A 26,202-nucleotide genomic window follows, 5' to 3' on the forward strand; every position below is an offset into this window, starting at 1 on the left:
GGCTGCTGGGTTCATGATCAAACAAGAATAGGGCTCCTGAGTGGCCCTGGGGTACCTGAACCCCAGCTGGCTTCTGATTGGTCAAGGACAGGACTCCGGGTAACCTGGAGAGAATTCAGCCCCACCCTGGCCTGTGGAGGTCCTACCCCTTTGCCCTTCTTCTTTCTGTCTTTCAGTTTTCTTTGCTCACTCTCTTGACATCTATGTGATTTTTTTTATCATGAACATATAATTATGACCCCTTAGCCCTGCTAGCCTTTCCAGGGCACTTTCTCACTGCTATCCCAGCCTCTTCCACGGTGCTGCTGACAGACTCCCTCTGTTCTGGGTGGGGAGTGGGTCCGCCTTATGCTCCTGCAGACACGGCTCCACCACCTGAGAAGCAGATGGGGCAGTGGGCTAGCTGGATGGAGGGGAACAAGAGGAAGCGTGTTGGGCTGGGGAAGGCTTGGCACATGGGTGAGGCCTCTGCAGGGCCCAGAAAGCAGGAATGGCCTGGCCGAGCTTGGTGAGAGCAGCCCACGCATGACAGCCTGTCGATTCATCTCCTGGGGAACGGCTGGAGTTCATCTCTCTGAGGAGAGGCCAGCCTAGAAGAAGTAGGAGGCAATGCCCAGAGGCAGAAAGCAAACACCCACAGGCCTGGCAGACTCAGGAGATCTTTGCACACGCAGTCTGGAATGCTCACAGGCTGTGTGCATGCCGGGAGCTGGGAGGTCTGTACGGGATCTGTACACACTCCCTGAGGCCCTGTGCACGTCCACAGATTAGAAAACAGAGGCAGATTCTAGCTAAGTTTATGCCCCGGTGTTGTTTGCCTTTAGGTGAAGCTCCACCTCCTCCTGACTTGTACAATTACACCACCTCTGCGCCATAGTGCACCTTGGAGCTCATGTGCCCCCGCTCCCCACACCTCCCCACCACCACCATCTTGCACTTGACGAAACTGAGACCAAGGCGGGGTCAAGGGACTTACCTAAGCTCACATAGCTGATAAGAAAATTATCTTTTGTGTTATAGAGTTTGAAATTTGGAGATGACAGAGATTCGGGTAACTTGAAGCCTGGGAGCTAGCAGGAATGGGAGATTGTCCTAAAGGCCTGAACTCACATCCAGACTCCGCCTCTTTGTAAGTAGGTGTCCTTTGACAAGTTACGGAACCTCTCTGAGCTCCAGCTTCCATCTTCTAAAAGGAGGAGTGATCAAAACTACTCTGCAAGGTTGTTGTAAGGCTTAGGAATGAATGACACACATTAGAGGCGTGGCACACAGTAGGTACTAAATAAGTGGTTCTGCATGTGAAAGAAAATTCATATCTTATGGCAAGACAAGAAAAAGTTAAACAAAAAAATTTCTCTGCCCTTTGGCTTCCTCTCCCCGCTCCACTGAGCATTGTGTATCTGTATTATGCATGGACCAAACCTCCCCCACCAGCAGAAATACTTGCTCAGCCATAAACAGCAATATTCTCCCAGCGTCAACAACACAAATCCTTAAAAGAGAGCGTTCCTTCTTGATCTTGTAAGGGGTCACATGACCCACCACGATGATGCTTAGATCTGGATTACGTAAACTGTCAATAATACGTTTGATGTACAGCCATCTGTTTCAAAAAGCTTACATCACGATGCCTTGACTTCTAACAGGTAGAAGACTTCTCAGAGCTTTCTGAGATGCTCTTCCCAGGTTATATTCCTCAAATTTGGCTCAAATAAAATTTTCCATTTCTCTTTCCATTTCTTTTCCATTTCTTTAGGTTGACTGATTAATTTTTGGTTAACATACAACTATTTGATAAGGTGGTTAAGCAACTGACCACAGTGTGATTTCCTAATACCTACCATGGGCCAGGCTCTATGCTTGTTGCTGGGGAGACTAGGACAGATGGGGGGGTTCTGGGGAGGTGGAATGTGGGATAAGGACAAGAATATCTTGCTGTGTTATGTGTCTGGTGTCATAGGGACATAGAGAGGGTCACTGACCCCAGATGGTGTGTGCAGAGAGGTGGGGTTGGGGGGTATGGGGGGGACTCGGGAAGACTTTCTAGAATTTGAAGGATGAATAAGATTCAGCCAGGCAAAGAGGAAGAGAAAGGAGATTCAAGCTGAGAGAAGAGCAAGAACAAAGACCCGGAGGTGAGGGAAAGTCTGACACGGTCGCTAGGGATGACGCGGGCCGGAGGGGAGACAGGGATGAGATGCATGTATAGTAAGGAGAGTGGGCTTTGACCTGAAGGGCTGGGAGCCTTTGAATAGAGCCATGCCAACACCCAAAGTTCTCAGCAGAAAAGCAAATTTAGAAAATAATGACCTTTGCTTCAGTTTACTCTTTTCTTCTCAAAAGTGTTGCTTCATTGTTTGCTAAGAAAACTTTTACCTTTATTAAAGGTCACTGGCAAATGCAAGTGTTGGCACAGAGCTAGGCTCCTTGGTCTAAAGGTGGACATTCAAACATACCTGAGAAGTGCAAGTACCTATCCAGTTACTGATGGCTTCATCAGCTTCTGCTTTAGGCCTTTAACCTGGAGGGTATCCGAGCCCCCTGCTAGAGATTCACTTTCATTATGTCATTAATGTACTTACACTGCAGTTGATAGTTGTCAAAGCTGTGTTTGGTGATAGTGGGTGAGGAGAGAGGGTTTCAAACTGTTTCCTTCATTCAAATTGATTCAACAAATCTTCTCCGGGCACTGTTCTAGGTGCCTGGGGACGAGAGCTGAATTAGACAAGGTTCCTGCACTCCTGGGGCCTCCATTCTAATTAAACTGGCACTTCATGGCTAACACCAAGTTTTCAGGCGGGAAACACTCAGCCATCCAGACAAAGGTGGCCGAGTAATGAGAGAGGGGCACTGTCAAGTTAGACCACACCTGGCTTTGACCTGGGTTTGAACCCCAGCTGTTTGAACTCAGAAAGGCAACTTCACCTCTTTCAGGCCATCGAGAGAAAAGTAGGAGACACAGAACCTACTTCACAGGTTGTTTTGAAGATTAAATGAAATAAAGGGATGTGAAGAGCTTGGCACTAAGATTGGTACATAATAAGCCTTCATAAATGATAAGCACTGTATCAGTGATTTGGGGGGACAAACTCAAACGCTAAGTGAGTGAGTGGAAAGGAGACTTTAATATGGTGAAAAGGCTGGTAATGAATTTAGGGGAAAATAGCCCAGATCACACTTCAAAACCATTGGGAGGGAGGTTTCTCCAGGGCCAGAATTGGGTTTTGTTCATTTTATCTCTCCAGTGTCTAAGCACATAATATACATTAATAATGAGCCCTGACTGGTTCTTAGCCCTTGTCCAGGACCCAGGAGAGGGGGTTGGTTGTCAAAGAGTGACACCCTTCCAGGAAGGCATTATTCCATGGGCTACTCTGGCCAAGCAAGGTCCTCAGAACCTGGGACATCATCAAGAACTGGGTTGTTTGTGAAATAAGCAAACAGCATGGAGACCCAGCAACACATTTTTGGGACGAGTACAGAGAGAAGAAAGTTCAGGCGAGAGCAGGTCAGGGGCAAGGAAGGAAAACAAAATCTTGGGGAAAGTGCCCTGGACGGTCTGCGGTAAGAATCATCCTTGTTCACAGTTTACACCCTTTGACCTTAACGTTCCTCAGAGAATCTGCCTCACCATGGGCCAAGGCAGCTCATCCAATTCACTCTTCCATTCTAACAAGGATGAGGGGCCAGGGGTTTCCTATTCCAAGAATAGGAATCTGAGGTGCTTAGGATGGTCTATGATCTGACCAGGGAAGGGACAGCCAGGGTCACAAGAAGAACATCCCAATGGCCAATCCCAACAGAGCCAGGAACACTCCCCAAACTGGGAAACTTCTTTCTCTGGTTTCGGTGTGGGGATTCCAGGATGTCTGGGCAATGCGTCATCCCCATATGCTCACAGGTTCAGGTTACCGAATACTTGAGGACACTGGGTCCCAGAGGGGTCAGTGATTTGATCCCTGAGGCACAGTGAGTGGGATCAGAACCTACCCCAGCTGGTTGTTTTGATGGGTCAGTGCACACAGTTTGCAAATGACTCACACACATTATCTCCAAGCTCCTGACTGAGATATCCAACTGCCTACTTGACATCTCTTTGGGGATGTGTCAAAGGTTCCTCCAACTCAAGGTGACTAAGATGGAACACTTCATCTTCTTCCCAGCCTGGTTCTCTTACAGCGTTTCCTGGCTTGCTGACTGCTAGCCCCACCCGCCCAGCTGAGCCAGCCAGGAAGAAACCCAGGACACTCCCTTGACACGCACACTCTCGCTCACCCTCCATATCCAGTTACCAAATTCTGCTGATTTTATTTCCTAAATACTTCTCCAATCTCCCCTCTTTTCCCACTTCCTGTGTCATTACCCTAGTGCAAGGTACCCTGACCTTTCACATCTCAACTACTGCAACAGCCGTCTACCTGCTACCCCTGAGCCCATTTTGGACCTACCCAATCCATTCCTCACAATGCAGTCACATGACATTAACGGAACACAGACCTACTCCTGTCACACACACCTGCTAGGGGAGACTTCAGTAGCTTCCCTTTGTTCTTAGGATAAAGACGAAACTTATTACTGTGATTTCCAAGGTCCCACATCCTCTGGCTCCTACTTCTCTCTGCTACCTGCTCTGGTGTCACATGACACACGCTCTCCCTTCCTCCACTCCAGCCACATTGATCTTCACACACACTCGCCACGCTCTCTCCAGCTACAGCGCCCTCCCTCTGCTGCTCCTCAGAATGAGATGCTCACCTCCCTCCCATGGCCTGGCTGACACCTTTCATCCCTTTGATCCCAGCCCAAACCCCACTTCCTCAGGAAAGCCTTCCTGAGGGGGTCAATCCTCCTCTGTGATGCTCTTACAGCAGCTGTCCCAGCTCATGTGTTACATTTGTTTGGTGAGTATTTGATGAATGACTTTTCCTCACCATCTTGTAAGCTCTGTGAGAGGAGAGACCATATCTGGTTTTGCTCATCATACCCTGAACACGTAAATATTTCAGTGCCTGGCACATGGGAGGCACTGAAATATTTACTCTTTGAATGAGTGAATTAATGAATATTCTGTTTTTTAGACTTCCTCTGAAGGTGACACAGTGGAGAAAAATCACCACTGTTTGTCCACAGAGGGTCTCCTGTGCCTCTTCCTGCAACTAAGTGGGAGGCTAGGTGGTGAGATGCATGTGAATTCAGTCGCGCTGTGAAACTTATCTTCTAATGGTTTCCTTTTCGTGTTCCTAAAGATCACCATGTTCTGGTAGGTGGGGAGAAAAATAGACTAAAGTGATAGGTACCGTATGACCCTACCGTCTTTTTTTTTGGCCACACTGCAGCATGCGGGATCTTAGTTCCCCAACCGGCGATCGATCCCATGCTCCCTGCAGTGGAAGCAGGGAGTCTTAACCGCTGGACCACAGTACCCAAGGCTACTGTCATTTTTAAACACTTAGAAAAAATAACAGTGGCCTGCAACTGACCTTCCTTCCTTTTTTTTTTTTTCTTTTTTGGTATATTTTTCATTATGAATATGTATTACTTGGTAGAGAAATTAAAAGTATAAGAACTTATCCGAATGTATATTTCACACACACACACACACACACACACACACACACACACACACACACACACACAGGTTTAAAAATGAAAGATTATGTGTTCAGAGACCCCAGAAAGGAAACCATATTTCCTCTCAGCCTGGGGCCTTTCTGAAGGTAGAAACCACTTCACTTCCTCTATTTATTTCTCCCTGCACCCTCCTCTCTTTTAGTTCCAAGTGACAGAAAATCCAACTTGAATTAACTTAAGTTAAAAAGGAAATGTAGATGCTTGACAGTTCCAGGCACGGTCGCTTTAGGACCTCAGGGGATGTCCTTGGGAATTGGTCTTTCTTGGTTCCTTGGCTCTCCTCCCATGGTGGCCAGATCCTCACCAGCCGTCCCCGGTTCACATGTTCTACCAGCAGAGAGAGATTTTCCCCCACTAGCTCCAGCAAACTTTTTTTTTTTTGTTTTGCGGTACGCGGGCCTCTCACTGTTGTGGCCTCTCCCGTTGCGGAGCACAGGCTCTGGACGCGCAGGCCCAGCTGCCATGGCTCACGGGCCCAGCCGCTCCCCAGCATGTGGAATCTTCCCGGACCGGGGCACGAACCCGTGTCCCCTGCATCGGCAGGCAGACTCTCAACCACTGCGCCACCAGGGAAGCTCCCCAGCAAACGTTTTGATGCTGTTCTCTGCACCAGTTGCTGTGGCCAGGTGAGGGTGGGGTGAAATCTCTTACTAGCCAGGCCTGGACCACATGCTCCCTCCTGGCAATGGGACTTACAGGAATCCTACAGACTACAGGGGGTTGGTTCAGAATTGGAAGGCTTTTGCCAGAATAAGGGGGAAGGGATGATGGGCAGCAACACGCAAGGTGACCACCACGCACTGAGCACACAGTAGCTCTGCACACAGTAGGTGCTCAACCCCCAGAGCTGACTGGCTGACTTTTGGCTGGAACCATCTGGGGAGCAGGCAGAGGGAAGCGTTGGGCAGCAGGACCTTTCTAGGTCCCACATCAGCTGCAGGACCACCATCAGTTTCCATCTATGCCAACAGGCTCATCTGAACATCCAGAGAGAGGGACTCTGGGTCCACGTATGTCCCAGAAGGTGATGAGGAGGTGGACAGTGATGTCTGGCGAACTGCATTGAAGATTGCCCATGAGGTTCTCCCAACATTGTGTGCCCAGGAGGCCGAGCTTGATAACTGGTACAGCTGGGGCCCAGAGTGGCTTGGCCAGCTGCTCAGGATGCCAGGGAGCACCTGATGCCTTGCTCCCCTCCCAGCAGGCCTGACCTGCAGGCTGGCAGGTGCTCAGTGAGTGCTGATCGAACTCTAAGGGATAAACTTTTCACGTGGGAGGTGTGAGAAGAAGAAGGAACATGGCTGTGTGTTTGGGAAGTTCCCAGCCTGATGGGAGAAATGTAACAAGACAGGTTGAGTGTGGGCTCTGGGGCATCAGGCTGATGTGCCAGCCTCCGTCAGAGGAGACCTGCTAACCACCTAGTACCGGAGATGAGGCTGGCCTCCCCTGACCATCCCATTACCTCTGCCTTCCTGGTCCCAGCCCATTTTGACCACATAGCCTGGTCCACCACCCACTGCGCCCAGGAGTCCCAGCCTAGCACCTGCCGCTTATGAGAGGACCCCACCGGCCCAGCGCCTCATGGAAGGACCGACCATCAGGCAAGGTCCAGGCACACTTGGTGGAGTCTCTGCCAGAGGGAGAGGCCCCAGGAAGCCTGGGCTGGAAATGTGGAGTAAGGCTGGTTCCTGCTGGGGCCCTTTAGGTGGGTTTCCCGCAGGCTTCTCCATTTCCAAACCCACCTCGCTGAGGCTGGGAGGGGCAGGTAGGGGAGAAAGTGACAGTGAAGCTGGGGCTGAGGAAGAGAGAGGAGACGGAGGAAAGGACCAGAGAAAGGACTGAGAGGCCCAAGAACGGGCTGGGCAGACGTGGGCTCTCAGGTCACACCCAGCTCAACTATTCCCCAGGACCTGCCAGGAGCAACTGGGCTGCTCTGCTGGGATTGGTGAGCTCACAGCGTCCTCCCCATCTCCCTCCACCCCTGCAGACACTCCTCCCTGCTCCCTCCAGCTTCATCCCTTCTCCTCTTCCCTAAGCAGGCCTTGTCTCACACAGTTTGAGGAAGGCTCGTGCTGAGCCTCTGTGCACAGTTGCCCGGCTTTGGTGTTTACAATGATGTAGTCAGGAACTCTGGATCTTTCTGCTGCCACTGAGAAGATAGATTGCCATATTCCAGGCAAGTCCTTAATAAACACTCAGTGAATGAATAGATTAATGAATGACATCGGTTATCTGATTTAAACCCTAGAGCAACCCTTGGAAGCAACCCAGATGGTTATGATTAGTGACATTTACAGCTGGGGAAACTGAGACAGAGAAATTATGTGTCATCACATAGGTTTGCAGTGACCAGCAAGGGTCAGAACCCTGTTCCCTCAGCACCCACGACCCCAGTTTTGCACTCATGCCCACTGCCTGTCCCTTGCACCCACCTGCACGCTCTCAGCTATCCCTTGGGGTTCAGAGGGTCAGACTGGAGGAAGGCACGGGGATCATGTGGGCAGATTTGCACCCGACAGCCTCTGGGCTGTGGGGACACTCAGTCTGGGCTGCTCTCTCTGGTTTCTGTTGTGGCCTCATCCCCGGGACCACAGCCTCCTGCGGGGCCTCTCCCGTTTCACTCCACTCCACTCAGTGCAGACAGCACCTGGGGTCAGCCTGCCCAGTGTAGTCACTTCAGAGCCTCCACTGCAGTTAAAGTGAAACTTGGCTGGAGCAGTGACCCCTTACCTGCTGGCAAGTAGGTGCCAGATTAAATGTTAAGTAACCTCCTCAACCTCATGACTGGGGAATTCAAGAAAGGAGAATTCCCTGGGATTTGGAGGTGGGAGGCCCTGGAATTCTGGAGCATCTCCACTGGTGGTCTTACAGATCTCCTGGCACCCAAGAAGGCTTTAACCTCAGGAGTGGCCTTCACAGAAGACAGCCTGGAGGTGCTGGCAGAGCGTCCTGCCCCTCCAAACCCTATTACCAGTCCCTGGGCAGCTGTTCCTTTGGCATGAGCTCCCAACCCCGTGGAGGAAGGGTAATGATGTTTTACATTGTGTTAGTTACATGCTGGGTTTTTTTTTGTGTGGCTGGGTTGGGTCTTCATTGCTGTGCACGGGCTTTCCTCTATTTGTGGTGAGCAGGGGCTACTCTTCTGTAGTTATGGCTGTGCATTGTCTTCTCTTGTTGCAGAGCAGGGGCTCTAGGCGCATGGGCTTCAGTAGTTGCAGCACGCAGGTTCAATAGTTGCGGTGCATGGGCTTAGTTGCTCCGCAGTGCGTGGGATCTTCCCGGACCAGGGCTCGAACCCGTGTCCCCTGCATTGGCAGGTGGATTCTTAACCACTGCGCCACCAGGGAAGTCCCAGTTACATGCTTCCTGTAGTCATTAATTTAACTGACCTTTTCCAGAACAATTTTTTTGGGGGGAGGGGCTGACAGAGGAGTGATGGGGCATGCCTGGAGCTACTGGCCACATGCAGCTATTTAAATGTAAGTTCAGGGAATTCCCTGGCGGCCCAGTGGTTAGGACTCAGCGCTTCCACTGCTGGGCGTCAGGGAACTAAGATCCCGCAAGCAGGTGGCTCAGCCAAATAAATAAATTTAAGTTCATAAAAATGAGATGAAATAAAAAACTCCTCAGTTGCACAGGTTAAGCATTTGGAGTGCTCCCTAGCTACTGTACTGGACCTGCAGATATGGGACATTTCCAGCGTCTCAGAAAGTTCCACAGGACAGGGCTGGGCAAGAGGCTGACTTTCCCCACCTCCTGACCTCCGCTCCCTCACTTTCTGAAATAGCAAGTCCAGGGCAGGGAGGGGGTGTTGGGGGCTGAGGCAGAGGCGGCCCAGTCCTCTCAGCCGGGAGGGCTATGGTTTGGGGGGAAGGCACCCCTCCTCCCTCACTCTCACCCCTCACACCCCCCAGGCTCTGCAGCCAGGGCGCCAAGGAGCCCACGGGAGGCAGGTGGGCATGAGGGGTGTAAAGGATGCTGGCGGCCTGAGCTGAGTGAGCCAGTCGGGGGGAGGTCAGACTGGGGGGAGCCGGTGAAGCCACAGTGACTCAGCACCGGGCACCCGGCCAGCGCAGCGCAGAGTGGGGATCTGTGCGGGTGGCCTGTGCCCCTCTTCCCTCCAGGGCCACCCGGACTGGGGGCGGCACCTCACAGCCTCCACGCCCCGGCCGCCCTGTTAACCTGGCGGTTAATGATTAATTTCTCCTCCTGTCATGAAGCGAAAGTTCCACAGGACGCAGACAGGGAGGCAGCTCCGAGGCTCATCCAACTGCTCCTTCTGCCCGGGAAGCCGAGGCCCAGGCCAGGCTGGAGGTCAGAGGTGCCTGCCTGGGCCTGGTGGGGGCATGGGGGTGGGCGTGGAGGATGGAACCATTCACTTCCTTCCCCTCCTGGACCCCTCATGCCGCCTCCAGATGACACAAGCTGACCTTCTCTTACCCAGAGTCCATCCGGTGCCACACAGGGCACTTTCGCATGAGCGAATGATGTCATGCCCCCCATTTTCCGAATGAACAAACTCAGTTGGTCAGAAGCGAGGTGCTCCAGGATTCACAGCGCAGAGGCAGAGCCGGGAATCAAACCCACGGCTCTTTCAGACACAAGCCCAGCATTGCTTCACTTCCCCAGTGTCTGCCCAACTCCAGAAATTCTGACGCCCCGGTCTACCAGGTTACCAGCTACATGAGCAGAGGAAACAGAGGTTGGCACTGCCCAGGCCTACAGGCTCCCTTCTCCACCCACTCACATATCATTACTACAACCTTAATCAGTTAGAAAATCCTGCCATAGATTGATGTCAAGCTACCAGGGATAATAATAGCTCATGTCATCCAATGGTCTTTTGGCTGTGAGGGACTTCGTTCCGAAAGTCAGTCTCCTGACTCGGGAACCGCCCCATGTGTGGCTGAGACTTCAAGGTGTTGGTTCACAGGCCTTGGCCTTTTGGGGGGTGAAAAGACCAGGGAAAAATGTTATTTACAAAAATCAAGATGGAAGTATTCTGAAATGAAGCTGAAAGTTCCAGGAAACAAGAGTAGTTTTCCCCGTCTCTAGAGTAAAATGAGGCATTCAGGTGCCCGCACACTCTGGGGCAAGGACTGGGCCTACTGGCTTCTATCCGGGCTGTGCTGCCCTGGCCCTCACCGTCCTGGACCCAAGGGCACCGCCGGGGCTGAGGTTCTCAGGGAACGCAAGGTTCGTTCCCCTGCTCACCACAAGATGTCGCTGCTGCTCACAATTAGAGGGCACTGGGCTGGACCAACGCCCGGTCCCAATGACAGATACCCTGGGGGTGGGCCCAGCCCTCTGTGTTTTTAACAAGCCTTCTGGGGGATTCTGAGGCATGCTCAAGTTTGAGAACTGTTGATATAGGTCACCCTGCAGGCCCTGCTGCCCCTAAGGTCTTGCCCCTCTCTCTGCCTGCCATTCCCCTCTCCCCGCCCCCCCCCACCCCGCCCAATTTGGGCTCTTTCTTTGGTTCTAATTCAGCTCTGACCTGAAGCCTCTGTTTACATAGAGAGCCCCCTATGCATTTCCTTGCAACCCCCTATAGATGTGTGTGAGTTACTGACATGCCCTGACTCCCCCAAAGAGACAAAGTCAGTATGCTCACCCCTGTACCAACGATGAAGTGTTCCATCCCTTGCATCACTCTGTCCAGATTCAAAGTCCCTGCAGAGGGTGTGTTCAGTTGTCCAGCTGTGGTATCGGGACAGCCTTGGCTGGAGAAAAGCAGGACACCTCACTGACTATTGTCAGTAATCAAGACTGTATACACAGGGGAAAGAGGTCATTCTCCAACCAAAAATAAATCCCAAGTAATTAAAAAAAAAGCACATCATGGACGGGGAGGGCAATTACATTTATTCATGAACTCTGAGCTCTGGTTGGTGTGACAGACAGATGCCAGGTGACCCCTCCCCCAACTTGGTCCCCACCTCCTAGTGTTCATACCTGGAGCCTGGGGGTGAGGGCTCTTGTTTTGGGGGATGCCCACACCGGAGTACTTAAGGGTAATGGGACTTTTTTTTTTTTAACATCTTTATTGGAGTATAATTGCTTTACAGTGGTGTGTTAGTTTCTGCTGTATAACAAAGTGAATCAGCTATACATATACCTATATCCCCATATCTCCTCCCTCTTGTGTCTCCCTCCCTCCCACCCTGCCTATCCCACCCCTCTAGGTGGTCACAGAGCACCGAGCTGATCTCCCTGTGCTGTGCGGCTGCTTCCCACTATCTATTTTACATTTGGTAGTGTATATATGTCCATGCCACTCTCTCACTTTAATGGGGCATTTTTGTCTGAAGTTTGTTCTCAAATGACACAGGAAAGAGACAAATGATAATGGATAATATATAAAACTAGAAAGATTAAGGGAGTGAGCAGATGAAATGTTAGCAGTTGGGGAATTTGGGTGAGAAGGAAGGATATGGAGTTCTTTTACCATTCTTGCAACTTTTCTTTAAATTTGAAATTATTTTAAAAAAACCAACGTATTGAGCAAAAGGAATTTCATTTATATGAATTTTCAGAACAGGCAAAACGAATCTATGGAGATAGAAATCAAAACAGTTGTTGCCTCTGGGGAGGGTGCGGAATTAACTAGAGGCAAGAGGGAACTTTCTGGGGTGATAAATGTTTCTATATATTGACTCAGATGTGGTTATACAGTGTAAATACAATCATTAAAAATCAGAGAACAGTATCCTTAAAGTCTGTGCACTTTATTATGTGTAAATTATGCTTTGATTAAAAAAGATATAGGGAAAATATATACATGAGAGGATAAACAAATCTAGAAACTGGTCCTTGAAAAGACCAGTAAAAATGACAAACCTCTGTTGATACTGATCAAGAAAAAAAAAAATCCAACATCACACTGACAGCCAATATCAAGAATGAAAAAGCTCATCCCTACAGGTAAAGCTGAACACAAAAAGATCATAAGAGACTGTTAATTATTTGTTAAATGGCATAGTTCGGCTTTATGCCCTTGTCTTATATATTCTAAATCACAATAAAAATGTTTCTAAATAGATAGGGCAGAACAGCAGGACAAAGGAGAAATAAAAGTAGGGTGAACATAAAGCAAAAGATAAAGCCAAGAGAGAGGGTAGCCAGCAGGACAAGAAAGTGTCATCTGTTGTTACAAGTTGGTGTGCTGTTGATTTGAGGTTGGAAAAGCTCAGATTTATTGTTTGTTCTGTGCCAGGCTCTTTGTGCTAATCTCCTTTAATTCTCATAGTAACCTACAAGGTAGGTAGTTTTATTATGACTGTGTTTTACAGATGAAGAAATGAAGGTTTAGAGAGGTTAAGTTACTTTTCCAAGGTCACACAGGAAGAGGCAGACCAGGGCTTCAAAGCCCAACAGTTAGGCTCAGAGCCTGTGAAATTACCCCAAAGCCAGCAGGCAGGGCTGAGAAGCGGCCCTACAAGCATCACTGTGACACAGAACCACCTAGAATGGTGACTGCGCTGACTAAGAACTCATTCATTCCACAAAAAGTTCTTGGAGGCTTGCACTGTGCTGGGTACTCAGGGAAACAACCAAGAATGAGACAGACAAGGCTTGAGGTTGCATTCTAGTGGGACAAATAATGAAGAAAAGGATAAATAGCAACTTCAGATGGTAGTATTGTGAAGAAAATAAAAACATGGTAATAGAGATATCTTGGAGGGGTGCAGCGGGTGGGTACCTGCGTTAGAGAGTGTCAGGGAGGAAGTGACTTTTTTTTTTTTTTTTGAGCAGAGAGACAGGACCAGCCTGTGATCCATGCTACAAGAACAGCAAGGGTGGAGGCCCTGAGTGAGATCACAGTTAGCAAATCCCAGGGGCAGGAGGAGGCTGGGAGGAGCCAGGAGCAAGAAAGCATCCAAGGGCATCTCAATGGTCCCTTCCTCTCTACAGAAATAAAATAAACTCCTCCCTCAGCCTCCTCACTCCTCACCTCCTGCTGCTGATTTCGGGATTCTCTACATTTCGTGATTCCAACTCCACAGCCCCAGTTTGTCCATAAAAGTTACAAGTGAGTGGCCTGGTCAGTTTTGCATTGGAGGAGGGGGATGAGCTGACCTATGTCATAGATGTACTGTCTGCCCTGGTCTGGCCCTACTGCTAATCTCCAGGCAGCCCCTGGCTTCTTCCTGTGCAGTGAGGAATAATTCTGCTGTCTTTTTGTCTAGAGAGGCTACGGCAGGTGGTGCAGCCTCCCGGGGGGCAGGGGGCTTGAGGAGACAGGAGCTCCCTCTCATCTCCCTCAGTTGCTGGGTCCAAGCCGCCATGGTCCTCAGTGTCTGCTCAGCTGGGAATACGTATACTGGGACAAGGGTAGATGGGGGAAAGGGTGTGCGGCCTTCCTTACCCATGGCCTGTGACAGAAATGAAAGTCTCCAACTAGTATTCTTTTGCTATGTAAAAATAGTACCACAGGGGCTTCCCTGGTGGCGCAGTGGTTGAGAGTCTGCCTGCCGATGCAGGGGACAAGGGTTCGTGCCCCGGTCCGGGAGGATCCCACATGCCGCAGAGCGGCTAGGCCCATAAGCCATGGCCGCTGAGCTTGTGTGTCCGGAGCCTGTGCTCCGCAACGGGAGAGGCCACAATGGTGAGAGGCCCGTGTATCACCAAAAAAAAAAAAAAAAATTAAAAAAATAGTACCATAAACTTAGCAACTTAAAACAATACACAGTTAGGACTTCCCTGGTGGTGCAGTGGTTAAGAATCTGCCTGCCAATGCAGAGGACATCGGTTTGATCCCTGGTCCGGGAAGATCCCACATGCCGCGGAGAAACTAAGCCCATGTGCCACAACTACTGAGCCTGCTCTCTACAGCCCACAAGCCACAACTACTGAAGCCCTCGTGCCTAGAGCCTGTGCTCCGCAACAAGAGAAGCCACCACGATGAGAAGCCCGTGCACCGCAACGAAGAGTAGCCCCCACTCACCGCAACTAGAGAAAGCCCACATGCAGCAACGAAGACCCAACGCAGCCAAAAATAAATAAATAAATAAATAAAAATTTAAAGCACCAGTACATATTTATAACATTATCTCATAGTTTCTGCAGGCCAGGAGTCTGGACACAGCTTAGCTGCGTCCTCTGCTTAGAATCTCCAGGCTGCCATCCAGGTGTCAGCTAGGATGTGTTCTCATCTGGAAAATTGACTGGGGAAGACTCTGCTTCCAGGCTCAGTCAAGGTGCTGACAGATTTCTCTGAGGTTCTAGAACTGAGGGCCCTGGCTTCTTGCTGGCTGGAGGTCCCCATCAGCTCTGAGGGGTGACCCACATTTTTGAGAGGCTGCCCACAGGTCCTTGGTATGTGCATCTCCCCAACATGGCTGGGTACTTCATAAAACCAGCTTTGGTCTAACTACCATCCAGTCTGTAGACCCTAGCCATCTTTGATTGTTTCCTTGCTATGTATGGGGTTGGCCAAAAAGCTATAGGATGTTTCAGAAAAACCAGAACGAACTTTTTGGCCAAGCCAATACTATACAAAGTTCCAGGTTCATCTGTACGTTTCCTGCCTGGACCTGGAATTAGCCTCTTCTCTAAGAAATTGTCATTAGTTTCAGGGATAAATGGAATTTCAAGACCACAGCCTGGGTCTTAGTATCTATTTTATTTATTTATTTATTTTTTAAATTTTTTAATTTAATTTTTTTTTTTGTGGTATGTGGGCCTCTCACTGTTGTGGCCTCTCCCATTGTGGAGCACAGGCTCCGGACGTGCAGGCTCAGCGGCCATGGCTCACGGGCCCAGCCGCTCTGCGGCACGTGGGATCCTCCCAGACCTGGGGCATGAACCCAGGTCTGCATCGGCAGGCGGACTCTCAACCACTGTGCCACCAGGGAAGCCCCAGTATCTATTTTAAAAATTTAATTTGATCTTGTATTGCATATAATTAAATATAAATATATTTTTTTCCATTAACCAATGTATTATAGTGCCTACTATGTATAAGGCAGTCTCTGGAAGAAGGTGGATTATAAACAAGCATCATTTTATATGTGGAATCTAAAAAATGGTACAAATGAACCTATTTACAAAACAGAAATTGATTCACGGATGTAGAAAACAAACTTATGGTTACCAAGGGGGACTGGGGGGGTAAACTGGGAGATTGTGATTGACATATACACACTACTATATATAAAAGATAATTAACAAGAACCTACTGTAGAGCACAGGGAACTCTGTTTGGTGCTCTGTAATGACCTATATGGGAATGGAGTCTAGAAGAGAGTGGATATATGTATATGCATGGCTGATTCACTGTGTTGTACAGCAGAAATTAACACGTTTTAAAGCAACTATATTCCAAAAAAAAAAAAAAAGCATCATTTGATAGCACCAAATTTCAGGACCCCAAAGTGGAGGAAGCCATGCTAGAACATTTGGGAGGTGAGGCTTCAGTGAACTCTCGGGGACAGAATGACTCTGCATGTTGTTAGTAGAATAGCCTGGTCTCCTGGCTGGAGCCCAGGCTTGAGTGTCTCCGTGTCTACTTGGCTGTGAGGGAGGGAAGTTTGAGTGCAGGATGGTGCCAGGTAATGAGGGCAGGTGACTCTCGCTGCCATGTTTGCCGACTCAGGTGCCCCAGGGACTGAGGCGGGCAGGGGGAGCCCAGCTGAGCTCTCTGAGCAGCCTCTCAGGTGTGGCGCCCGACTTCTGCGTAAACAAGTAGGAGCCTCAGGGGCCGACAGAGAATTCTGAGCACTGCAGTCGACCCTGCTCTGCTCCCGTCCCTCAGACAAGGGAGCTGGGGATGGTTGAGTTTGACCCAGTGAATAAGGATTGAAGAGGAGGCATAGAGGTAGGAGGTGAAGCCCTAATAGGGTGCCTGAGGGCAGCTCGCTGGGCAGTTCTGTGGACAACAGGGCTCTGGGTCAGGGTGCGTGGGGTGGCAGTGCGTGCCTAGGGTTGGCTCCACTTCTCGAAAGCCATGGGAATAAGGCCCTGGCCACAGGTCCAGGCTCCTTAAGAACCAGGCTCCTTCCCTGTTTCGTCAGCCCAAGGGGGCCTCTGACTCACTGCAGCCATCACCAGAACCACGGGTGATAGCTCAGGTCCCTGGTGTAACACAAAGGGCCTGGCCTTTAGAGTTTGCCAATTTCAGCTCTGAAACTTTCAACAATTACTCCCTGAACCTCAGTTTTTTCATTGGCAAAATGGGGGTACTAAGAACACCGTTACTTAGTGTTCGTTAGGGGGCTACTGTGAGGGTGAGATGGGTCTCAAAAAGGGCCAGGCTCTTCCTCCTGTTATTATATTAGAGAGACTGAGCACCTAGGTAAGCGGCCGTGGGGCTCTGTGCAGGAACTGTAAAGTCAGACACCTCCGGGAGCCAGGCAAATACCTGATGTGTGTGAAGCAGCAGCTATAAGAAGATAGGAGGGGACAAAGCAGAGGGAGCGGGCCTAAGGGCATTCAAGACGTGGCTGCCAGCCTCACCCCGTCCTAGCTGGGTTTGCACAGATAAACAAGGGCCAGAGTGATCGTCTCCCCAAGATTCAGGGAGGACTCTGAGGGACGTCCCAGCCTCCCTGCCCCGAGTCTCACAAAGCCCCTAAGTCTGGCCCTGAAAGCAGCCCAGGGAGCAAAGCCTCTCTCCGGATACACCGTCTGGGGTCTCAGGGGTTGGCCTAGCAGGTCAGTGGGAAGCAGTGGGACCCTGACTGAGTCTTTCACCATAGCCAGAAGCTGCCCCTGGGGACAGAGCTGAGTTCCCCTGCAGCGGCACCTCACTGAGGGCTCCAGCAGCGTCTGGGGAGGGGCATGGGAATGAGGAAGCTGGTTCACCTCCTTGCTGTCTCCCCCAGAACTAAGGTCTGCACTGTTGGGGTGTCTTTCGTTAGAGAGAATTAAGGTGACTGGGGCCAAGGACTCTGCTCCTGAATGTGCCAGTGCAGTGATACAGAGAAACTGAGGCTGGGGGTGGCCAATCTGGGACTAGCTGGTGTTTATTGAAGGGCTATTCTGAGCAGGGCACTGCACAAGATGCTTTCCATATATATCTCCTTTAATCCTCACAGCAACCCTACAACAAAGGTGTTGTTAGCTCCAAATTATAGCTGGGCTCAGAGAACTTGGGACACAAAGCTAGGATCACACAGCAAACAAGTGCTCAGCCTAGATTTGAAACTAGAGGGAAGAAACTTTAAAGAGCCCCCCACTTCTCACCTGTGAGGCCCTCTGCCTCTATGCTGCACTCCCCGGAGGATCAGGATGGATCTGGGTAACTCATCACAGACACCAGGGAGCAAATGGCTACTGAGACTCCCAGAAATCAGAGGGTGAGCCCTGAGAGTTCCTCACAGCCCCAGCACACAGGACTCTACCTCCCCTCCTCATCAGGCTCATGTGAGGGGAGGAGCCGTACTTGTTAATGAGACAGAGGATGTGAAAATGTTTTGTAAATTTCCAGGGGCAATGCAAATGCAAGTTGACTGCAACTTATTTTCCCTCATGGGCATAATGACTCTACCACTGAATTAGGAGGTTGGATTTCTATGTTTAGTCCTTCTTTGGTGAAGTCACAAAACAGATTAGTCAATTCCCAGAATCAGGGTCTTGTACAACTTTTCACCCTTGCATGGCGTAGGCTAAATAGTTAGCAGTACATGTTCCCCAGGAGATGTTTCCCAACTTCAGATCCGAGAAGAGGCTTTTGTTCCTACGGATTGAACTATTATGTGCATGTCCTTTTTTAGCCTGCTGAGAAAACAAAGAAAGACAGGGAGTCTGAATTCAACCACCTTTTTTTTTTTTTTTTTTTTTGCGGTACGCGGCCCTCTCACTGTTGTGGCCTCTCCCGTTGCGGAGCAAAGGCTCCAGACACGCAGGCTCAGCGGCCATGGCTCACAGGCCCAGCCGCTCTGCGGCACGTGGGATCTTCCCGGACCGGGGCACGAACCCGTGTCCCCTGCATCGGCAGGCGGACTCTCAACCACTGTGCCACCAGGGAAGCCCTCAACCACCTTTTGAAGAAATGTGCAGGCTCAAAAGAAGCTCTACAGTTTTCTCTGAGCTTCACATATGCAAGGAAACATGTGAACTTAATGGAAACGGCGAAGCTGCCAGATAGGAAATAAGTGGATAAGCTTCTCTTTTCCTTCAAGAGTCCTTTTTCTATATTATACTCTGGTTTTTAAAAGGCAATGGGGGACTTCCCTGGTGGCACAGTGGTTAAGAATCCGCCTGCCAATGCAGGGGACACGGGTTCCAGCCCTGGTCCGGGAAGATCCCACATGCCGTGGAGCAACTAAGCCTCTGCGCCACGACCACTGAGCCTGCACTCTAGAGCCCGCGAGCCACAACTACTGAGCCCGTGTCACGACTACTGAAGCCCGCATGCCTGGAGCCCATGCTCCACAACAAGAGAAGACACCACGGTGAGAAGCCTGCACACCACAATGAAGAGTAGCCCCCGCTCGCCACAACTAGAGAAAGCCTGCACACAGCAACGAAGACCCAACAACAACAACAACAGTAAATAAATAAATTTATTTTTTTAAAAAAAGGCTAATGAGACCACAATTTGAACATTTTGGAAAGAATCCCAGCAGATGTACAATCATAGTCTTCACTCAGGCTAATAAGGTAATTCCACCTCAACCCAGGTGTTTTCTTCCACGCTCTTTACCTCCCTGCTTCATCCCCGGGCCCGACCACCATGGTGGAGCCTACCGTTTCTCACAGGGTGGGAAGCTAGAAGCAAGTTTTGTCATCATTATTGTCTCATGGCTTGTTAAAGTCTGGGACACTGAGGTACCATAATTTGTAAGTACCCCCCCACCCTCATCCCCCCGCAATTATTGGACAGCTAGATTGCTTCCGGTATGGGTCAGTGCACGTTTCTAAATCTTAACTTTTTCAATTCTTGTTTCCAGTTTCCTCTCCATGAAGTTTCCAGAGATTATAGGCTTCTGGCAGCTCTAACAAGGCACTTGGCTTCCACCGAGAAATGAAAGGGGCCCTCTTGGCCCAGCGAGGCACGTGCTGGTGCTTTGACACTGGGTTGCAGCCCGCTTTGCTTCTCTTGGGGTTGCTTGGATGGCTCTGGTCTTTCTTCTTTCCTGATTGGTTGTTTAGCAGCAGGAGGTTAAAGTGCCTTTGGTTTATCTTCTGGGAAAAGAACCAAGGGCACTGGTGAAGAAATCCTGAAGAGCCTGCTGCTACCTTCTGGCAATTTCCAGCAGCCAGCACAGGGTCCAACACAGGACAGGTGCTCAGCCTCGGCTTGCAGTGGTACCACATATCCTGACTCCTTCATCAGCCCCAGATTTCAGGTCCAATCCCCTACCCTTCTGTCTCTGAAAATGGCCGAAATACCTCCTCTTCCAAGCAGCCTTCCAGGATTATGAGAAAAGTAAGTAACATGGAATTCTGCTCAACACACACACACACACACACACACACACACACACACACACCACCACCACCACCACCTCCTTAGCCCCTCCAGATAAACAGGCTTGTTACACACAAAAAATGAGATGTATTAGGTGGTCATAACTAAGGCTTAGAAGATAGCTGTCCAGGGTATTTGCTGTGCTGTATGAGCCAGTTGCTTGCCCTTTCTGAACTCATTATCTCAGCAGCTTCAGGAGTAAAGGGCAGTCAAGCCCCCTGCTGCTCTGGGATTCTCAGTAGAGCAGCCCAGGGTCAAGAATGAGGTGTGGATGATATAGGAGAGGAGTGGGAAGCGGGAAGCCAGGGGCTGCTCTGGGTGGGGTGTGCGTCTCTGGATCTCTGCAACCTGGTTCCCCTCCTGTGGCTGGGAGTCCCCGAGGACACAGACCACAGACAACCTGTCTTCTGCACCTCCCGCCTTGGCACCCAGCCCTGGGGCTGACACAACACGTGCTTAGTAATCCTTTGTTGGGGAAATGGATGAGGGCTGGGATGTGCAGGGAAGAGAGGATGTGGTGAAGGAAAAACCGAGCACTTGGAGTTCCTACAGGGAATTCTAGCTACTTATGAGTCTATCAGAGAACATCCTGGGGGAAAGACTTCCAGAAAGAATTGTTCTCAGCCCTTCGAGAGCAACAGCAAGGCATCCACTCTGAAGGGTGGGGAAGATTGCGTTAGATCAGCCTTACTCTTGTCCTTGGCATGTCTTCTCTGTAAAAGGCCGCTGTGGGAGGAGACACATTACTGCTGTGGGAACCCCGGGGGGACAGGGGCACTCAGCACCTCAGGCCCCACTCTGGGCTCACCTCCCAGCATCACTGAATGTATGAGCCCAGAGAGAGGCAGCCGGGCTGCGTGGAGGAGGGGTGTCCAGGACCAGGAGACAGGAGCCAACAGAAAGGGGGGACCTGGTGGTGGCTCATGAAAGGGGCTGAGCAGAGTCAGTTGTCCAAAGGAAATTGACAGACTTTGCAGTGCAGGGCGCAATGAAAACCCCTTTATTCATCTTGTCTATAGAGTCTTCAGTAAACACTGGTTTAGGGAATGCTTCCTCCTGGAGACGGAGGGAGGCACTGAGCCCTGTGTTAAAGCTCACACAGAGCAAGAACAGACTCTGCACGCAGGGGTGGCAGCCCCCCGGGGTACTTGTCCCACCCCCATGCTCCAATGGCAGTGTCCCCCAGTGACCTGCGCCACCTCCCTGCTGCTAATGGTTCTTCCTGGACATCATTCTACTTGAAATCTTGGTAGTATTTAACATCACAGACCACACCTACATTCCTGGCTTTTCCTCTCTGGCCATCCCAGAAGCAGAGCCTGAGATGAGGACTTGGGTGCAGATCCCAGGACTTGGGAGGTGATCTGGGAAACAGAAGTGAGGGCACAAGGAGAGTGAGATAGGAAGGAGGGAAAACCAGCCTAAGGGTGTGTTGTCAAGGCCACTGCTGAGGGCAACAGGGTAAGATCCCCTGGGAACCCCCTGGGAATTGGGATGGCATGCCTTCAAGAACCGTTCACCTGATGGGTGGGAGTCTGGAGCATTTATTTGCCAGCTTTCAGCCCCCACTGGTTGAAGATTGTCCCCAGTGATACTGTCTCACATTTGGGGACAACACTTGCAGGTGGGCCCAGTATGCTTTCTGGGCCTCAGGGGATTGTGAGCCTGGGTTGGGACATTGTCAATTAAAGAAGCCTCTGAGTTCAAATAGAACTGCCTGCCAGAGCTGCCCTCGATGCAGATGAGGACCACGGGGATGCGATGGGGATGGGGACAGCAGAGGCACCACCGCTGACCCCGACGTTCCTTCTTCAGTCTCTCTGGGGTCTTTCCCCTGACCTGCTGTCAGCAGGCATCTGCTAACTCTGCATGATCTGCACTTCCTTTTCTAAATGTTCACATACTGCCTGTTTAATCCAGTCTAGAATGTTGCCTGGGCCCCAGGATCATGTCTGGATACTAGGGAGACACATTACCAAACAATGCTTATTTAGCTCTTCTTTTTTCCTTAGTACGGACTTTGGCGGGAATGCAGCTGAAACAAGCACACGGTACGAGGTTCCGTCGCCCTTTCTCCGCCTGCTTCTCTGCTGGCCCTGTGGGTCAGTCCCAGACTCTCTTCTCTTCTGGCCCTGTGTGATCTGAGTTGCTCACCTGTGTCCAAGGTTGAACATCTACCTTGACCCTGATGACCCCCAGATCTTTGTCTTTAGCCAAACCCATCCTCTGAGTGTGGGGCTGGTCACTGGGCCTGTCCTCCTGGGAGTCACAAAGACGTCTGCCCCTCCCCGTCCACACTGCCAAAGCCAAGCCCAGCTTCCCTTCCAGTCTGCTGCTCCCCCCGGGTGTCGTGTCTCACCACCACCAAGTCAGAAATCCCAGACAATTTCACCCTCCCCCTCATTCTCCGTGCCCAGTCCGAGCACTCCCTCAGGAGCCAGGCAGCGTACTAACTACCGAGCTGCTACCATTGCCCTGGACTCACCAGCATTCTTCTTTGGAAACTGATTTCAGAATCTATTAAGATTCACGTGGGACATTCAGGTCCGCGTGTGACAATTTGTTTCATCCGGCACATCACACCTGCTCCTGCGTCTTTCACTAATACCACCTCTTTTCTTTCCCAGGCCCAGGGCATCCCCTCTGTGGCCCCACGTCAGTACCCAGCCAGAGGGCCCGCAGAAGCTTGTGTCACTTCAGGTTTTGTTCTTCTAATGTTGGGCCACACCATGGCCCCCTCTTCCCATTGATTTGCCGGTACTTGGCCTCCTCCTAGAAGCATTTCCAGGTTGAGCAGGAGGGGTTCCCCTGCTTTCCTACCCCCTGGACCTGGACTGGCATCCTACACTGTAGAGTGTCCAGGCTCCTGGGCCTCCCTCCCACAGCCCTCCTGTCACCCGCTTCTGCTGGCCTGTGCACACTCTCGCCCATGGGTGACCTCAGCCCCTCACAGCCCACTCCTGTCTGGCTTATGTCTGTGGTCTGTGGGCCCTCGAGCTTGTGACAGCTCATCTCAGGCTCCTGCAGGCTCAGGAGGGCAGGGGCAGGTCCAGGACACCCGCTGAGCACAGACAGCAGGCTCAGGGGGCTCTGGCTGTCGCCTTCTCTAAGTGCATTGACCTTTTACCACATGCTGGGGCTTGGGCTCCTAGCCCTTGAAGGGTCCTTATTCTGCAGGGAGGCTCAGCCAACAGGGTGAAGCTCCACGGATTCTCATTATTTGCAGTTGTCATGTTCTGAATGTTGCTGCCAGAACTGAACCACTGCTCCTGGGGGAAATACACAGTTAGGTTCCAGGTTAACCCCTGGTCAGGAGATTTTTGTCAACCAGTCAATACACAACCTTGTTTTATGTGTGTTTCTGTTCAAAGACACCTTACTCATATGTACTGTTGTTTCATTAACATTGAACTCACAGCCAACAGCAGTAAAACACACCTGAATGCAGTTCATCTAACCCACCCACGTGTTTTCTCCATAAGGCACATCACAGCCTTCTTGTGCTTGGGAACAGTAGACAGAACTTCAGCACTACACTTGGGGACCATTTTAGACAGTGAAATCACCAGCAAAAAGCACAAAGTGGGGAAAGTGGGACACTAAATAGACCAGGAGAAGGACATTTGTTTACAGTCTGAGAGCCAAAACAGGAAGGCAGAGGACTTCCTCGTTCCACTTCAGCTGGGAATGTCGAATTTTTTAACACTTTGTAGATGTCCAGAATGACGCAAAACTGCCAGGAGCATTGATCTGGGGATTACAAATACATTTCAGTGAGTAGACAGCCTTGCAACTGTGAGTAATGAGGATTGATTGTATATACAGAGAGAAGAATGAAGCTTCGGAGAGTGGAGAGCAAAGTTCACTGAGGTTTATCACTAGAGTAAATTTCCAGAGATAAGTAAGACCCATCTCCCCGCCCCCCGCCCCCGCCCCAGGTAGAGGGCATTTGGGGCAAAGCGTGCGTCGTGCACAAAGGCATCAGACAAGATGGGGTGGAGTAATTATTTCCTTGGGATGAAGATGGAAAAACCAGAGGGGACATGTCCGGAAGACACGTCAGGACTCTTTGATGGACAGCTGGCCGGTTTTGCCCAGGGTCTCAGATCAGTCAAACCATAGGGCAGAACCTAAAAGAAGTCACTGGTAAGTGAATTCTACAGAAATGGGGCATGAAGGTGCCATCTAGCACAGAATAGATGGTCAATAAACACCTAGTGAATAAATGAATTATATATATATAACAGAATGAGGCTAAATGGAAGAGAGGGGAAAGGGAAAAGAAGGAGAGAAGCAGCAGGGGCTTAAGCAAGCCAGCTGGGAGACGGTGAGGTTCTCATTTTCCTGTAGTCAGCTGCAATGCTTCCTCTGGCTGGAGAAGGAAATGTGGCCACAGGAGTGGAAGGAGGGCTGCCCAGAGCGAAGAGCATGGGTAAATGCAAGTCTGGTCTGTACCTATGTCTACTGTGTCAGTTTCATTCACTCTCAGTCAGGCTACACAAACCTTCTGCAGGGCTCTGAAAACCCAATGCATGACCGAGTGCTTAGGAATGGCTTGGACTGGTTCCCACAGGCTGGAAGGAAGCCAAGGAGGAGGGAACAGGAAAAGCACCCGACAAGAGCAGCCTGACATCTGGGATCAGGGCTCTCCTCCAATTTCCTCACAGTTTTTAATCCAGCCCTGCACCCAATGGCTTACTAGTTCCACATCTGCAATTTATTCATCAAACGCCATCTGTGAGGCAATGTCACGGGCCCCACTGGTGTTTCTCCATTTGAATGGAATGGTTGCTGAATATTTACCTATGCTTTGACAACCTCCATTGATGCTGAATGAGAGAAAAACACTACAACCACCTTCTCTCCCCAGCACAAACTCACACTCAGCGTGGATAATCACAAAGCCTCCACAGGCTAACAGATGAAAAGAAATGAGCAGTCAAAACAAACACTGAGCCCTCTTTGTGGTGCCAAGGCAGCAGGTGGGGGAGGGAGGAGGGAGGCGGGGACCCCCCTCTCCTGGTTGAAGGCGTCACTGAAAAGTACAGGGAAGGGGCCAGCTGTGTCAAGAGGGAGGATGCTAAGAACCTGGTCATCTACGTGCATGTTCCCCAGAGTCACAGGTCAGGAGTCTTTAGCACACTGCTGCGGAGGGAGAGTCCTTTGATGGCTCAGAACCGGCATGATCTCTTTTACATTAATTGTATGTGTGTGTGTGTGTGTGTGTGTGTATTTGAGGGTGAGGTTTTTTTTTAACATCTTTATTGGAATATAATGGCTTTACAGTGGTGTGTTAGTTTCTGCTGTATAACAAAGTGAATCAGCTATACATATACATATATCCCCATATCTCCTCCCTCTTGCGTCTCCCTCCCATCCGAGGGTGAGGTTTTAAGACTAATCCACGGGATGAATTTTTTCATGCAAATAGAATGGTCTGTGGTGGACCCAAGATTATACAGTAGGAAGATAAAGGCATTTAGCTCTGAACCCTAATACTGCCTCTGCTCCCCACTCTCCTGCAAGAATTCCACCTTCTACTCGTCTGACCCAGCCTCACGGGGGCTTGGCTGGGAAGCGTGGAGCGAGGGGGAGGGGAATGGGGTCACGCACCCTCAGTCAGCAACTGGTATGCCTGCACACAACAGTGCTCTAGACATACGTGCTGCATGAACGAATTGGTGACTTAGTCACTGACCTCTTCTCGTCACTTTTTAGCAACTTTCCCAAAATCCCGCTCTTCCCTTTTCCCCAGCATGGAAATGCCTTGGAATTTCTGCCCTTGCGTCAGGATGTCAGGATAGCAGTGGGATGCTCAGAGGTGGGGACTCCTGGCTACTTGCCCCAGGCTGATCTGGCCTTAGCTGGTCCTGGGGTGGAGGCCACCAGGGAACTGTGAGTGCGAAGAGGACAACTTCAGCTCCTCAAAACATGGGAGTCTCCCGTCCCCAAGAGACCTTCCCAGTCTTTGGGACGGTTGGGCTGGGAACTGGTCAAGAGAGGTATATGGCCCAGCTCCTGACTCAAGACCCCTGCTTGAGCAGCTGGATGAGGAGGGACGGCAGATAACCCTAATGGAACCAGCCACAGAGGAAGCGCAAAGTGGCGTTTCACCCAAGAACACAGTCAAAGCTGCAGGCAGGCGGGTGAGCAGT

This window comes from Hyperoodon ampullatus, assembly GCF_949752795.1.
Source record: "Hyperoodon ampullatus genome assembly, chromosome: 2".
NCBI classification, from domain to species: Eukaryota; Metazoa; Chordata; class Mammalia; order Artiodactyla; family Ziphiidae; genus Hyperoodon; species Hyperoodon ampullatus.